This window comes from Arachis ipaensis, chromosome B4 (assembly GCF_059453495.1).
Source record: "Arachis ipaensis isolate K30076 ecotype BB chromosome B4, ASM5945349v1, whole genome shotgun sequence".
Lineage (NCBI taxonomy): Eukaryota > Viridiplantae > Streptophyta > Magnoliopsida > Fabales > Fabaceae > Arachis > Arachis ipaensis.
This window is the reverse complement of record NC_142439.1, coordinates 53,175,373-53,191,264: the sequence shown is the minus strand read 5'-3', so window position 1 is coordinate 53,191,264 and position 15,892 is coordinate 53,175,373. Positions and strand designations below refer to the sequence as shown.

Below are 15,892 nucleotides of genomic sequence, written 5' to 3'. Positions count from 1 at the left end.
AAATGTTAGACCTTATGCATTGATGTTCTTGTACAATGTTTGAAAGAAAGAAAAAATGAGAAAAACAAAAAGAAAAGAAAAAATATGGAAAAGAAAAGAAAAAGAAAGAAAAAGAAGAAAAATAATAAAAAGGGGACAAAATGCCCCAAATTGAAGCTCAATAAGGGTCAATGCATGATGCGGGGAAAACTTGTCTCTCAACAAATCTTCCTTCGGCAAGTCTACCGAAGTTGTCGTCAAGTAAAAACTCACAATAGAGTGAGGTCGAATCCCACAGGGATTGATTGATCAAGCAACTTTAATTAGAAGAATGTTCTAGTTGAGCGAATCCAGAAATTGGGTTGAGAGTTGCAGAAAATAAAATGGCGGGAATGTAAATAACAGAAAAGTAAATGCTAGAATTTTGGAAGTAAATGACTGAAAATAAATTGCAGAATTATAAATGGGAATGGGGGATTTGCTCATAGAAGTAATTCGCAGAAATTAAAGAGAATGGGTAAGATTAGAGATAGGGAGTTCATTGGGTTTAGGAGATGTTGCAATTCTCCGGATCAAGTTCATTTTCATCTCTTCCTCAATCAATGCACTCATTGATCTCCTTGGCAATCTTAAGTGATTGAATTGCAATTCCTTGCAATTCAATCTCTCAAATCTTGAACAATAGCCAATTCCTTGGTCAATTGCTCATGAGAATAGATGAAGTATGGTCACTGATTATACCACATGCATTTCCCAAACCAAGTATTGAGAGGGTTACAGTCACATACCCATCCAAACCCAATTTGGTCCAGCATGAGAAAGTATTTCTAGCTTGATCTCTTCATTCCTCTTCCAAGGTTCAAAAGAGATCCAAGTTTGAATAGCTTCTCTTCCAAGATAACTATTCAATTGGATGAAGATCGAAAGCTTTCAAGTAAAATCAAGAGGAAAAATAGAAGAAGAACAATGAAAATTAGTATTGATCCATCAAATTACAACAGAGCTCCCTAACCCAATGAAAGGGGTTTAGTTGTTCATTGCTCTTGAAAATGAAAACAAAGATGGAGAATACATCATAAAACTAGAAATTGCAAAGAAAGTAAAATACAGAGAGTGGTTCTTCAGCCTCCAGAACTATTTTACAATTCAAAGCTACTCCTATATATACTACTCTTCTCAACTTCTAGTTCACTCTTCAAGTCTTGGGCCTTTGGATCTTGAGTTTGAAGCAGTTCCTTTCTTTATTTGGGCTTGGCTTTACTTGCAGAGAGAAAGTGCGGAGTGGGCAGAGACTTAACCTCAGGGCGTAAGGAGTGTTAATCATTTAGTGAAAGTCCAAGTTCGGGAGCGTTAGTGATACTTAACATTGTCACTAACATTCCAATGCACCCCTTTTGCCTTACGTTAAAACCCACGTTAACTAGGTTAACGTGGCTTTTAACGTTGCCTTGTCAACCTTCGAGAATGTTAGTGACACTCAACATTGTCACTAACGTTCCAGTGTGCCCCTTCTTGCTTTACGTTAAAGCTCATGTTAACTAGGTTAACGTGGCTTCTAACGTGGCCTTTGCCATCCTTTGAGAACGTTAGTGACATTCAACATTGTCACTAACGTTCCATTAATGTTGAGTGTCACTAACGTGGCAATCACTTTTTTCATTAATCTTTGCAAGTTACCTCCCCTTTTCTTGCTTCTTTTTGGTCCTAAAATCAAGCAACAAAATGCATCAAAGCTCTAGTCCAAGTCATGAGTAATGCAACATAATATTTGTCACTAAACTTATGCAAAATCCTCATGAAATCATGTAAAATGCACATTGTATGCTTGAGTCAAGGCATAAGTGAATATTTACCCAAAACTAGCTTATTTCCTAAAGAAATGCATGAAACTAACCTAAAAACAGTAAAGAAAAGGTCAGTGAAACTGGCCAAGATGCCCTGGCATCACAACACCAAACTTAAAGCTTGCTTGTCCCTAAGCAAGTACTGGAACAAGAAAATGATGAATGGAATATCTAGATGAATGAGTCATTCTTGTGGAAGTCATATTACTGATTTTATGGTGGTTTCATGCATAGCAACTTAGGTTCATTCCATTACTGGCTTTCAGACCTTTATCATGTCCCTAAACACTTACTTTGTTTATATCTCATGAGACTTTTATTCATTGATCCTTTTATTGTTATTTCAGGGGTTATTTGTGTTATTTAGGCTAAGTGCTCTGTAAGGGGGCAACTCTTTAAGATAAGCTTTCAGCCAACACTCCCGAACCAGTTGGTTCAAGGTGCTAGGTGTTGAAGCACCCCTAAGGACTTACTCCCTCAAGTCTCTCCCCCATACATACACACCACAGGCATATAGTTTATTTATTTTCTTTTCTTGAGACCTTGGTGTCCAGCACCTCTTTGGGTTACTAAATGCTCTGTAGTGAGGGTTACTCTTGATAGTGGATTTTCAGCTGATAATCCCGGGTTAGTTAACCCAAGTTACCAAGTGATAAAGCACCCCTAAGAGCTTATTCATCCAAGTAGATCCCTCACACAGGAGCACCACAGACACTTGCCTCAAGATTAAAACCATTGATGCCTAGACTTATTGCTTACTCTTTCTCTTTTGTTTTTCACTTCCATTATTCTTTCCCTTTTCTCTTATTAGGATCTTGTCATCAACTTAGTCTCATGAGTGTATCCAAAGCAAAGTATTCAAGATAGATAGTTGTCCTCCTAGCCTTGTGGTTGAACCAACTTAGCTAACTTATGACTACCCCAAAGATTCATGAATGCACTTCCACAATATGAACTCTACCCTGGTCTTTTGAAAACAATCATTCTCTTCTTCATTTGATAAAAAGGGACAAGCTTACAAGTAAATAAGGTAATGATGCAGTGACATTTAAACCAGAAATCATGGACCTATTCAGAAGGAAACTTAAAAGACAGAATTTTAAAAAGTTTAAACATGACATGGAAGCAGGTTCTATTTCATACAAGATCTTCCTTATTAAAAGCATATAAAACAATGGACTAAAAGGAACTCCACCACCTTTCATTCATGTGGATGCCCGTGCTCCCCTCCTTGCTTGTCCTCATTGTGTCTCTCTTGAGTGCATGTGCTCCCACTTCCTTTGCCTTTTCCAAGCAGCTTCTTCCAGAAACCACTATCTTCCATCTTCTTCTTGAGTGTCTCCTTTTGCTGTTTCACTTTCCTCTCTTCTTGTTCTACAAATTCTTTTTGGACCTCATCATATGTGGGGATGGCATAGTGTAAATGATACATATTAGTGGTCATGTAGTTCAACTCGGCTTGAGTGTTTACATAGAACTCCTCCCTATGTAGTTGCCTTCCTTCATTGAGTACACTGAACTCATTGAAAGTTTTCATTTGGGCTATCTGCCGCTGGTTGAGCTCTTGCAAGTGCTTCTCTTGAATCTCTTGCTTCTCATTAACTTGGTTGATGGCTTGAGTGAGCTGGGAGTATTGTTCCTGCTGCTGCTCCATTTGTTGTTTTTGCCATGCTTCCTGTTGACTCAGCCGGTTCAGTATTTGCTCTTGTCCTTCCATATGTCTCTGTCCTAAATCTTCAATGGCTCTTAGAAGGTGAGTCATATTCAAGTTAGCTGGGTCATGATGCTCTTCTTGTTGATATTCTTCCTGATGGTATTCTTCTTGATGAGCTCCTTCCTGGGCCCTTTGCCTTCCTATATGTGGCCATCTTAGTTGCTGAGCCGGTGTGGTATAGACCATTCGCTCGAGTTTGACTGGCCTCCCTAGGTTCACCCAGTCTGGGCTGCTGTCCTCAAATATTACCTTGGCCTTGTTGCACAAGTGGAGAATGGTGCTGGGGTACCAAAGTCTGGCACCTGAGTCAGCTTTCTCAGCTGACTCTTGAATCCCTTCGGCAATGAGCTCATGCACTTTGATTTCCCTACCTTGTACTAAGCATTGTACCATAGTGGCTCGATTGATGTTGACCTCTGAATTATTAGCAGCTGGGAGGATGGACCTCCTTACAAGCTCAAACCACCCTTTAGCCTCAGGGTGAAGGTCTCCCCTTTTTATGAATTTTGGTCTCCCATCTGAGTACCTCTCCCAGTCAGCGGCTATGACACAGATATCTGATGCTACCTCTGAGAGCTCATCCTTATCGGGGCTTCTACTTATCCTTGCCTGATAACTCTCCTCATCAAAATGCGGTGATTTCAAATGAAGAGCTCTTGTTATGGCACTTCGGCTAAAATCCACCTCCTTTCCTCTCACACAGCTTTTGAAGGTTGGGGCTTTGGTCTTATCCTCTCTAACTGCATTTGCATAGAATTCTTTGATGAGGTTTTCATTGATCTTCCCCTCTGGACTGGTGAGCAATTGCCACCCCCTCTGTTCGATTTTTCTCCAAATCTGTGGTGATTCATTGGCATTGATTTGGAAGATTAACTCTGGCAATATCTTTCTGGCACTTATCCGCTCGAATTCATGCTCATGAAAGGCAGTCTTGAATCTCTTGTCATCAAAGGGAGCACTCACCATAGGTTCCTTCATCTTTTGCCTCTTTGAGCTTGATGATGCCATGACTTGAGTTGTTGTTTGAGGAGATTTGAGGTTTCGGATAGATGAAGAGTGGGTTGGTTAAAGCAATATGTGATGAAGGGTTTAGTGTGCCAATAGAAGTGTGGAGAGTGGGAATTTGAATGTGAGGAGTGAGCATGCACTAAGGTTCACTTATATAAGAAAATCATGAGTGGATGAAGGGTGTGGATTGCATGAATGTTTACTAGATGAACGGATGGGGTTGTGTATGAAGCAAAGACAAAGATCATCACTTTAATGAGAGTGATTGGTTCGGTCTTCAAGGGCCTTCTTTCTCCAATGTTGCATGGCAGCGTTTCCCTATGCGTTCCTTCTTGAGACATGTGTGTAGTGCTCTTCATTAAGTGGCGCAATCTCCCCCATTTAATTGTCCAATCAATCCCTTTTTATGCTTCTTTTCCTTTCCTATAAAGATTTGAAATAAGGGAATTAATATATATGAAAATTAAAACTCTATGGCTAGAATAAATTGAAAGAAAGGATTTGATTGTTTGTTTATGAATTTCAACTAACTAACAAACTATTGGCGGTTCCTTATATGCATTTTGGTGGCACCATGGGGTGACACCAAACTTAGTTTGAAGCACTGTGATGAAAGTTTTGTGTTCAAAGATCCCAAGACTATCATGCAACTTGGTTTGCTTTGAACACCAAACTTGTTCCTCACTATATTCTGCATAAGAAGATTTTCACCAATTGTTTGTTAAGTTTGGATTGAAGCTCATAAAGATTGACTTACTCATAATCTTCTGAAAGCATATAAAACATGGGTTGCCTCCCATGAAGCGCTTCTTTAGCGTCACTAGCTTGACGTTTTTCTTTCATCACGGTGGTTGGTAGTGCTTAAAGTCCTCCCCTCTTGCTGTGGACTTGTATCCATTGGTTGGATCAATGATCTCCACATGTTCCAGGGAAAGAACTCTGTTGATAGTGAAGACCTTGGGTAATTGAGATGGCACAGTAGGGAGATTAGGGGGAATATCTGGGAAGTAAGCTGAGACAACTCTATCCCATGGAGAGAAGTCTTCTGTAGGGATCTTCTTGTTCCTCCATCTCCTTGGTACCTTCTTCTTTGTTTCTTTTGAGGTTACCTTTCCCTTGGTGACCTCTTTTCTCCAAGGAGTTGTGATGCTGTCTTCACCTGCCTCTAGAGGTTTGGGATCCTCCAACTTTTCCTTGAGCTGTGGCAATTGCTGTTTTCCTTGTTTGTCAGTTAAGGGGGGTGAACTGGCTGTGCTTCAGTGCTTGTTTCCTCCTTCAGTGTCTCATTATCATTTGTGCTTAGTTCCTTGTCCTCTTGATCTGTTTCTTGTGAGAGTTTGAAAACATTGAAGCTGAGTCGTTCATCATGGATTCTCAATATTAGCTCCCCTTTCTCTACATCGACAAGTGCTCTGGCCGTAGCTAGAAATGGTCTTCCCAATATGATTGGGTGAGTGTGACTTTCTTCCATGTCCAGAATGACAAAGTCTGTTGGGAGAAAGTACTTCCTAACCTTTAGCAACACATTTTCCACTACTCCTAATGCTTGCTTTTGAGTTTTGTCAGCCAGTCTGATAATGACATCTGTGGGCATTATCTCATTGATCTGCAGCCTCTTCACCAGGGATAAGGGCAGTAAATTGATGCTGGCCCCTAAATCGCATAGTGCTCTGTCGAACATGTTTTCTCCTATGGCACAAGGTATATGAAAACTTCCTGGATCTCTTCTTTTTGTAGGCAACTTAGGTTGAATAAGGGCACTACATTCCTTGTTCATCACTATAGTCTGCCCTCCCTTGAGTGAGCTTTTCCTGGGAAGAAGTTCCTTCATATACTTGATGAATGCAAGCATTTGTTGAATTGCCTTGATGAATGGTATGTTCACGTGCAGAGATGCAAACAAGTCTAGGAACCTTGAGTATATCCTCTTTCCCACAGCACCATTGAGCAGTTGAGGGAATGGTGCATAAAGCTTCAGCAGCTCTTGTTGTGAGATTTCTGGTTCTTTGTGATCTCTATCCTCGTCCTTTGTTGAGTTATCTTCAGGTTGTTTGCACATTTTGCCTTGCTTGTCTTCAATTTCTTGATCATTTGTAGTGACCATTTTGCAATCTTCCCATCTTACTTTCTTTGCTTCTCCCTTGGGGTTTTTCTCTGTGTCACTTGGGAAGCTATCAGTAGGTTTGGGAATCTTCTCAGCTAAATATCCCACCTGGAATTCCATCTTCCTAATGGTTTCTCCCTGGTTCTTAATATTGGCTCGCACCTCCTCTTTGAACACCTTATTTTCTTGAATCTCTTGGCATATTCCTTCAAGTAAGGCTTCAATCTTAGAGAGCCTGTCATCAATTGATGAATGGTTCGGAGCAGATGTGCTGTTTTGGTTTTGATAAGTATGTGGAGAAGTGTTGTTGTGGGGGTGTTGAGATGTCCTCTGGGTGAATTGTTGGTGAGCTGCATTGTTGTTAGAGTTGTAACGTCTCTGGTCTTGGTTTTGATCTTGCTCACTTCCCCACCCAAAGTTCAGGTGATTTCTCCATCCAGGATTGTAAGTCTTGGAGTATGGATCATAGTTTTTCCTTGGTGAATTCCCAATGTAGTTGGCTTGCTCCTGACTCCCTTCTGCTTCTTGGTTTACTCCTTCTTGTGTTGTTGATGAAGTGGAGATTGCTGCTACTTGGTTCATCTCCATCTTCTTGGTGAGGTCAGCCAGCTGCTGAGTAATGAGCTTGTTTTGGGCCAACAGAGCGTCTACATTGTTTAGCTCCATCACTCCTCTTGTGTTCCCTCTTTCGGAAGCATAGAAGTAGTCGTTTTCTGCTACTGTTTCAATGAAATCTATGGCTTCCTCAATGGTCTTCTTCTTGTTCAAGGACCCTCCAGATGAATGGTCTACTGCCTTCTTTGACTCATAAGAGAGCCCTTCATAGAAAATGTGCAGCTGGACCCATTCGTTGAGCATGTCAGGTGGACACCTCCTTGTTAAGTCTTTGAACCTCTCCCATGCTTCATACAGAGTCTCACCATCCTGTTGCCTGAAGGTTTGAACCTCAGCTCTCAGCCTATTGATTCGTTGAGGAGGGTAGAATCTTGCTAAGAATTTTTTCACCACATCCTCCCAAGTTGTCAAGCTCTCCCTTGGGAAGGATTCCAGCCACTTGGCTGCCTTGTCTCTGAGTGAGAAGGGAAATAAGAGCAATCTATAGGTGTCAGGATGAACACCATTAGATTTCACTGTGTCACATATTCTCAGGAAGGTGGTCAAATGTTGGTTGGGATCTTCTTGAACACCTCCTCCAAACGAACAGTTGTTCTGAATAAGGGTGATGAGCTGTGGTTTAAGTTCAAAGTTGTTGGCATTGATTGTTGGCTTTTGGATGCTACTTCCACAATTGCCTGGGTTTGGATTAATGTAAGAGCCCAAAACTCTTCTATCCTCCCCAGCATGATTTGCTCCACCTCCTCTGCCATGGTTGTGAGTCTCTTCTTCATGATGATTTTCCATGTTTTCTTCCATGTTTGGTTCAAAGTATTCCTCAAACTGTTCCTCCTCTTCTTCAGCACCAACTACTCGTTTTTCTTTTGCCTCCCTCCTTAGTCTAAGGAAGGTTCTCTCTGGTTCAGAATCAAAGGAAGTTGAAGCCCCACTTCTTCTCCCTGTCATACAACCAACAAGTACAAGCAGAGAAAATAGGTGCAGACAGTATTTGTGTCAGAATTGATGTTAGTTGTGGGTGATGCAATATATCAAACAGTTAGTGGGTTAGCAAACAGAATTGAAAATAACAAAGATAAACAAAAGAGTAGATGGAGAAGAGAAGAAGTTTAGCTAAAACAAAAAGTAAATCACTCAAACAGAAAATGAAATACACAAAATAAAATGCTCAATCTAGTGATCTTCCAATCTAATCATTGTTGATGCACAATCAATCCCCGGCAACAGCGCCATAAACTTGATGCGGGGAAAACTTGTCTCTCAACAAATCTTCCTTCGGCAAGTGTACCGAAGTTGTCGTCAAGTAAAAACTCACAATAGAGTGAGGTCGAATCCCACAGGGATTGATTGATCAAGCAACTTTAATTAGAAGAATGTTCTAGTTGAGCGAATCCAGAAATTGGGTTGAGAGTTGCAGAAAATAAAATGGCGAGAATGTAAATAACAGAAAAGTAAATGCTAGAATTAAAGGACTGGAAGTAAATGACCGAAAATAAATTGCAGAATTATAAATGGGAATGGGGGATTTGCTCATAGAAGTAATTCGCAGAAATTAAAGAGAATGGGTAAGATTTGAGATGGGGAGTTCATTGGGCTTAGGAGATGTTGCAATTCTCCGGATCAAGTTCATTTTCATCTCTTCCTCAATCAATGCACTCATTGATCTCCTTGGCAATCTTAAGTGATTGAATTGCAATTCCTTGGAATTCAATCTCTCAAATCTTGATCAATAGCCAATTCCTTGGTCAATTGCTCATGAGAAGAGATGAAGTATGGTCACTGATTATACCACATGCATTTCCCAAACCAAGTATTGAGAGGGTTACAGTCACATACCCATCCAAACCCAATTTGGTCCAGCATGAGAAAGTATTTCTAGCTTGATCTCTTCATTCCTCTTCCAAGGTTCAAAAGAGATCCAAGTTTGAATAGCTTCTCTTCCAAGATAACTATTCAATTGGATGAAGATCGAAAGCTTTCAAGTAAAATCAAGAGGAAAAATAGAAGAAGAACAATGAAAATTAGTATTGATCCATCAAATTACAACAGAGCTCCCTAACCCAATGAAAGGGGTTTAGTTGTTCATAGTTCTTGAAAATGAAAACAAAGATGGAGAATACATCATAAAACAAGAAATTGCAAAGAAAGTAAAATACAGAGAGTGGTTCTTCAGCCTCTAGAACTATTTTACAATTCAAAGCTACTCCTATATATACTACTTTTCTCAGCTTCTAGTTCACTCTTCAAGTCTTGGGCCTTTGGATCTTGAGTTTGAAGCAGTTCCTTTCTTTATTTGGGCTTGGCTTTACTTGCAGAGAGAAAGTGCGTAGTGGGCAGAGACTTAAGCTCAGGGCGTAAGGAGTGTTAATCATTTAGTGAAAGTCCAAGTTTGGGAGCGTTAGTGACACTTAACATTGTCACTAACGTTCCAATGCACCCCTTTTGCCTTACGTTAAAACCCACGTTAACTAGGTTAACGTGGCTTTTAACGTTGCCTTGTCAACCTTCGAGAACGTTAGTGACACTCAACATTGTCACTAACGTTCCAGTGTGCCCCTTCTTGCTTCACGTTAAAGCTCACGTTGACTAGGTTAACGTGGCTTTTAACGTGGCCTTTGCCATCCTTCGAGAACGTTAGTGATATTCAACATTGTCACTAACGTTCCAATGTGCCCCTAGGTCTCACGTTGGAGTCCACGTTAACTAGGTTAACGTAGCTTCTAACGTGGCCATCTTTTAGCCATCCCAACGTTAGTGACAATGTTGAGTGTCACTAACGTTGGCTCATCCTTCATTTCTCATCGTTAGCTTCCATGTTAACCAAGTTAACGTGGAAGTTAACGTGACTCTTGGGGGTTGTGTGGTTGCTTCAACGTTAGTGACAATGTTGAGTGTCACTAACGTTGTCGACAACTCTTCATCCTCTACGTTAGTTCCCACGTTAACCAAGTTAACGTGGGAGTTAACGTGGTACTTTGCACCATAGGCCAACGTTAGTGACAATGTTGAGTGTCACTAACGTTGGCTCAACTTCTTTTCTCCACGTTAGAGTTCACGTTAACTTGGTTAACGTGACTCTCTAACGTGGGCATTGATGGCTTTTTTTGAGAGTGTTATTGGCAATCACTTTTTTCATTAATCTTTGCAAGTTACCTCCCCTTTTCTTGCTTCTTTTTGGTCCTGAAATCAAGCAACAAAGTGCATCAAAGCTCTAGTCCAAGTCATGAGTAATGCAACATAATATTTGTCACTAAACTTATGCAAAATCCTCATAAAATCATGTAAAATGCACAATGTATGCTTGAGTCAAGGCATAAGTGAATATTTACCCAAAACTAGCTTATTTCCTAAAGAAATGCATGAAACTAACCTAAAAACAGTAAAGAAAAGGTCAGTGAAACTGGCCAAGAGGCCCTGGCATCAATGCATAAGTGTTGTGAGATGAAAAAGAAAATGCATGAGTATGTGAAAAAGTTAAGGATGGGTAGTTAGGTTAGCTTTAAATTAGTATAGGTCATTATATAGGTTATGTGGGAAAGTATAGGTTAATCAAAGATCCAAATTCTAGTCCACCTAACCATATATGATCCTACCCTGACCCTAGCCCATTACAACCTTTGAGAAAGACCTCATGATATTTGTCTGCATGCATTGAATAATTGTTGATTGTTAGATGAAGAACAAATTTTGAAAAGCATGATTAGGGGAGAATTGAGTGAATCAACCCATAAAAACTTGAGTGAATAGAGTGGATACACATCCGATGAGGATTTGATTGCTCAATTACATGTATTCACCATAATCATTCTTATTCATGCATGTTTGTAAACCTTTATGATATTCAATACAATTGTGGGGTTGGATTTGATTCCCATTGCTTGAGCCCTTGTGCTTACATATGTTCTCTTGGAAGATAATTTATTTTGACAAGCATTTGCATTCATGTAGATAGTTACATTTAGATAGGTTTCATATAGTTTAATTGCATTGAATAAATGTCATACCCCTTATTTCCTTCTTGGTTTAGCATGATGACATGCTAAGGTTTAAGTGTGGGGAGGTTGATAAAGCCCGTTTTTGGGATTTATCTTGTGTTGAATTTAGAGCATTTTGTTAACCTTTCCTCACATTTATTCAATGAATTAGCATAGTTTTGTGATTGTCTTCTAATTTGTGTTTAAATATGAAAACATGCTTTCAGGCCCTTTATTTGATAGTTTTAATCCCTGTTTTGATTCCAATAGATGCCTTGATGTATTTGTTAGTGATTTCAGATTGAAAAGGGCTAGGAATGGATCAAAGGAGTGAAGAGAAAGAATGCAAAGTGGAGAAATCATGAAAAGCCAATGATTTGGGATGCACCCATGGACGCGCACGCACACTAGACGCCTATGCATGGATCGCGCAATACTCCAGGGACGCATACGCGTGCTGTACGTGTACGCGTCGATGCCCACACTTGACTTCTTTAATGAAATCGTGCCAGGCGATTTCTGAGGAGCTTGTGGCCCAAATTGGAGTTAAATCTTGGCGGGAAAAGGCTAAAAGGACCAAGGGTTGAAGGGGAAGGCATCTTGGATCATTCATGACACACAATACACATTGGAGATCTAGTTTAGTTTAGTTTTCTAGAGGGAGAAGGTCTCTCTTCTCTCTAGCATTAGGATTAGGTTAGATTAGGATTTTATAGATCTAGGTTTTGCTCTTTACTTTTCATCCACTTTTCCCTTTCAATTCCTTGTTGTTACATCTTGCTCTTCTACTCTTTTGTTGTGATTCTCTTCTATTTTGTTTCTATACTTTGTTGTTGATCTACTTTTGTTCTTTTGTTTTCTCTTAATGAAATTTAAGGTAATGCATGTCAATTATGTTTTCTTTGGTTGTTATTGTTAATTCTTTACATTTAATTGTTGTTAGAATTCGTTTTTGTTGTCGATTTACTATGCCTTCCTTTTGTACCTTCCAAGTGTTTGACAAAATGCTTGGTTGGATTTTAAAATAGAATTTTATGCTCTTGGCTTGGAGAGGTAACTTAGGAATTCTGGAGTTACTAATGTCCAAGTAATTGATGATTGGGAGCCATTAACTCTAGGTCTCACTAGTTGAATTAGTGGAGAGTTAGGACTTATGGACTTGGATTGATATAGCTCATTTGACTTTCCTCTACTACTAGTTAGAGGATGGTTTAATGGGATTGATCCTTGCCAATTCTCATATTGTGGTTAGTGATAAGGATAGAGATCCTTAACCACCAAACCTTGCCAAGACCGCTTTATTATTTACATTTTCATTGCCATTTAATTTTATTGTTTCTTATCCAAAACCCCAAAATATACAACTTATAACCAATAACAAGAACACTACCCTGCAATTCCTTTGAGAGACGACCTGAGATTTGAATACTTCGATTATTAGGATTATTAGGGGTTTGTTACTTGTGACAAACAAATATTTATATGAAAGGATTATTGTTGTTTTGGAAACTATACTTTACAACGAGATTTTATTAGTGAAATTCTACACCAACAATTTTCCGTTCATCAATCCAACCATGAAAGATGTGGTTCAAAAGGAGGTGATAAAGTTGTAGAATGCTAGAATCATATACGCAATTTCTAACAGCTCTTGGGTAAGTCCAGTCCAGGTGGTACCAAAGAAGCGAGGCATTACTGTAATCTTCAATGAGAGGAATGAGCTCATCCCTACAAGGACAGTGACTGGGTGGAGAATGTGCATTGATTACAGAAGGTTGAATGATGCCACAAGGAAGGACCACTTTGCTCTCCCTTTCGTTGATTAGATGCTAGAATGATTGGCTGGACATGCTTACTATTGCTTCTTGGATGGATACTCCGGATACAATTAGATAGCGGTGGATCCCAAGGACCAAGAAAAGACCTCCTTCACTTGTCCCTTTAGAGTCTTTGCCTACAGGAGGATGCCCTTTGGGCTATGCAATGCTCCAGCAGCCTTTCAAAGGTGTATGCTTTCCATATTCTCTAACATGGTAGAAAAATTCTTAGAGGTTTTTATGGATGATTTTTCTGTCTTTGGTAACTCTTGTGACACTTGTTTGCATCATCTAACCCTTATCTTGAAAAGATGCCAAGAAACAAACTTAGTTTTGAATTGGAAAAAATTTCATTTCATGGTACCAGAAGGTATTTTCCTTGGGCATAAGGTTTCAAGCAAGGAAATAGAAGTTGACAAAGCTAAGATAGAGATCATAGAAAATCTTCCTATACCAGTCAATGTGAAAGTAGTGAGAAGTTTTCTTGGACATTCTGGGTTTTACAGGAGATTTATCAAAGATTTCTCAAAGAAGCTAAACCACTAAGCAAGTTGCTAGTGGTTGACAAACCTTTTGTCTTTGATGATAACTGCAAGCATGCTTTTAAAACCTTGAAAACTAAACTCACTACAACACTAATCGTCACACCCCCAGAATGGGGACTTACTTTTGACCTCATGTGTGATGCAAGTGGTGTTTCAATTGGTGCTGTATTGGGACAAAAGAAGGATAGGTTGCATCATGTTATATACTATGCTAGCAAAGTGTTAAATGAGGCACAGAAAAATTACACCACCACAGAAAAAGAACTCTTAGCAATTGTATATGCATTTGATAAATTTAGACAATACTTGATTGGTTCAAAAGTTGTAGTGTATACTGAACATGCTGCTCTCAAGTATCTCATGTCTAAACAGGATGCTAAGCCAAGGCTCATCAGGTGGGTGCTATTGCTACAAGAGTTTGACATTGAAGTAAGGGATAGGAAAGGAAGTGAGAACCAAGTTGCAGATCATTTGTCAAGGTTACCACAAGAGACAAACCAAGAAGCACCACAACCAGTGAATGAGAGATTCCCAGATGAGCATCTCCTCCAAGTTCAACAAGCACCTTAGTTTGCTGATATTGCAAACTACAAAGTGGGAAGAAGAATTCCTTGAGACTATACCAGGCAGCAAGTGAAGAAGTTACTCACTGAAGCCAAGAAATTCTTTTGGGATGAGCCCTTTCTATTCAAGAGATATTTAGATGGAATGATTAGATAGTGTGTGCCAGAAAACGAGATGTTGCACTACCACAGCTCAGGTTATGGAGGACATTTTCGGGCCGAAAGAACAGCTGCCAAAGTTCTTCAGAGTGACTTCTATTTTCCATCCATATTCAAAGATGCCATGGACTTTGTAAATAAGTGTAATTAATGTCAAAGAATAGGAGGTCTGTCAAGGAGAAATGAAATACTCCAGAATTTCATCTACGAAGTGGAATTGTTTGACCTTTAGGGAATAGGTTTCATGGGACCATTCCCTCCATCATATTCATTCAAATACATATGGTAGAAGTGAAATATGTTTCCAAATGGGTGGAAGCCATAGTAACAACAACGTGTGATGCAAAAATTGTTCTCCATTTTCTCAAGAAGCACATTTTCACTAGATATGGAGTGCCTAAAAGTCTCATTAGTGATGGTGGCAGCCACTTTTGTAATAAACAGATGGATAAGCTACTCCACAGATACGGGGTAACTCACAATGTGGCCACACCATATCATCCTCAAATTAATGGCCAGGCTGAATTGGCAAACAGAGAGTTAAAAAGAATCCTAGAGAAGACTGTTGGAGTTACAAGAAAAGATTGGGCAAGAAAGTTAGATGATGCCCTGTGGGCATATAGAACCTTATTTAAAACCCCAATTGGGATATCACCATTTCAGCTAATCTATAGGAAATGCTGCCACCTCCCTGTGGAGCTCGAGCATAAGGCTTTTTGGGCCACTAAGCTCCTCAATCTTGATTCTCAAGCAGCAGGAGAGAAAAGATTATTGCAACTCAATAAATTGGATGAATTTAGACTGGAAGCTTATGAGAATGCTAAGATACATAAGGAGAGGGCCAAAAGATGGCATGACAAAAAAATTTCTAGAAGAGAATTTGAACCAGGGCAGCAAGTGTTATCTGGTAAACTCAAGTCCAAATGGACTGGCCCTTATCTGGTAACCAAGGTCTCTCCACATGGAGGTCTTGAACTTTCGAATGAAGCTACAAAAGATACATTCACAGTAAATGATCACAGAGTGAAACACTACCTCGGAGGACCCTGGAACAAGGAGGAGAGCATTCATGAGCTGAGTTGAGCAAGAATGAAGGACATCAAGCTAGTGACGATAAAAGAGCGCTTGTTAGGAGGCAATCCAACTAAAGGTAACTTTCTTTTTGTAGTTGTTTCAATAAGAAAGTTAAGTAGGTTTCCCTGCATTACAAGGAGTTAAGTTTGGTGTTGCACACCAAAAATGAGTTCAGAAAGGGTGAATATGTGATGCTAAGTTTAGTGTTCCACCACAGATTTCATAGAAACACATTTCAACCCTCTAAAGAACATCATTAGTCATTAATTCCAGACAATCATGGAAACCAACCACTTAACAGTTGTTTAATTTCTATTTCATAGTTAGTTTACTTGATAAAAGCACAACGTTTCATGCATGTAACCAATTTATTGCATAATAGATGTTAGCAAAAAACAAAGATTGGTGTTCACACACCAAAACAAGTTCAGAAGCCTACAAACACACATGCATGCTAACCATGTCTCAAGTGCTTGAGAGACAAGCAACTTCCAATACT

General features: G+C 39.6%; 1 non-coding gene across 1 annotated transcript; it reads left to right on the top strand.

Annotated features, from left to right (window-relative positions):
* The first annotated feature begins 7,505 nt into the window (after positions 1-7,505).
* Positions 7,506-7,609, top strand: LOC148567590 (small nucleolar RNA R71). The gene has a single exon (XR_015882855.1). It is a non-coding gene; the product is annotated as a small nucleolar RNA R71 (small nucleolar RNA).
* Positions 7,610-15,892: the final 8,283 nt, after the last annotated feature.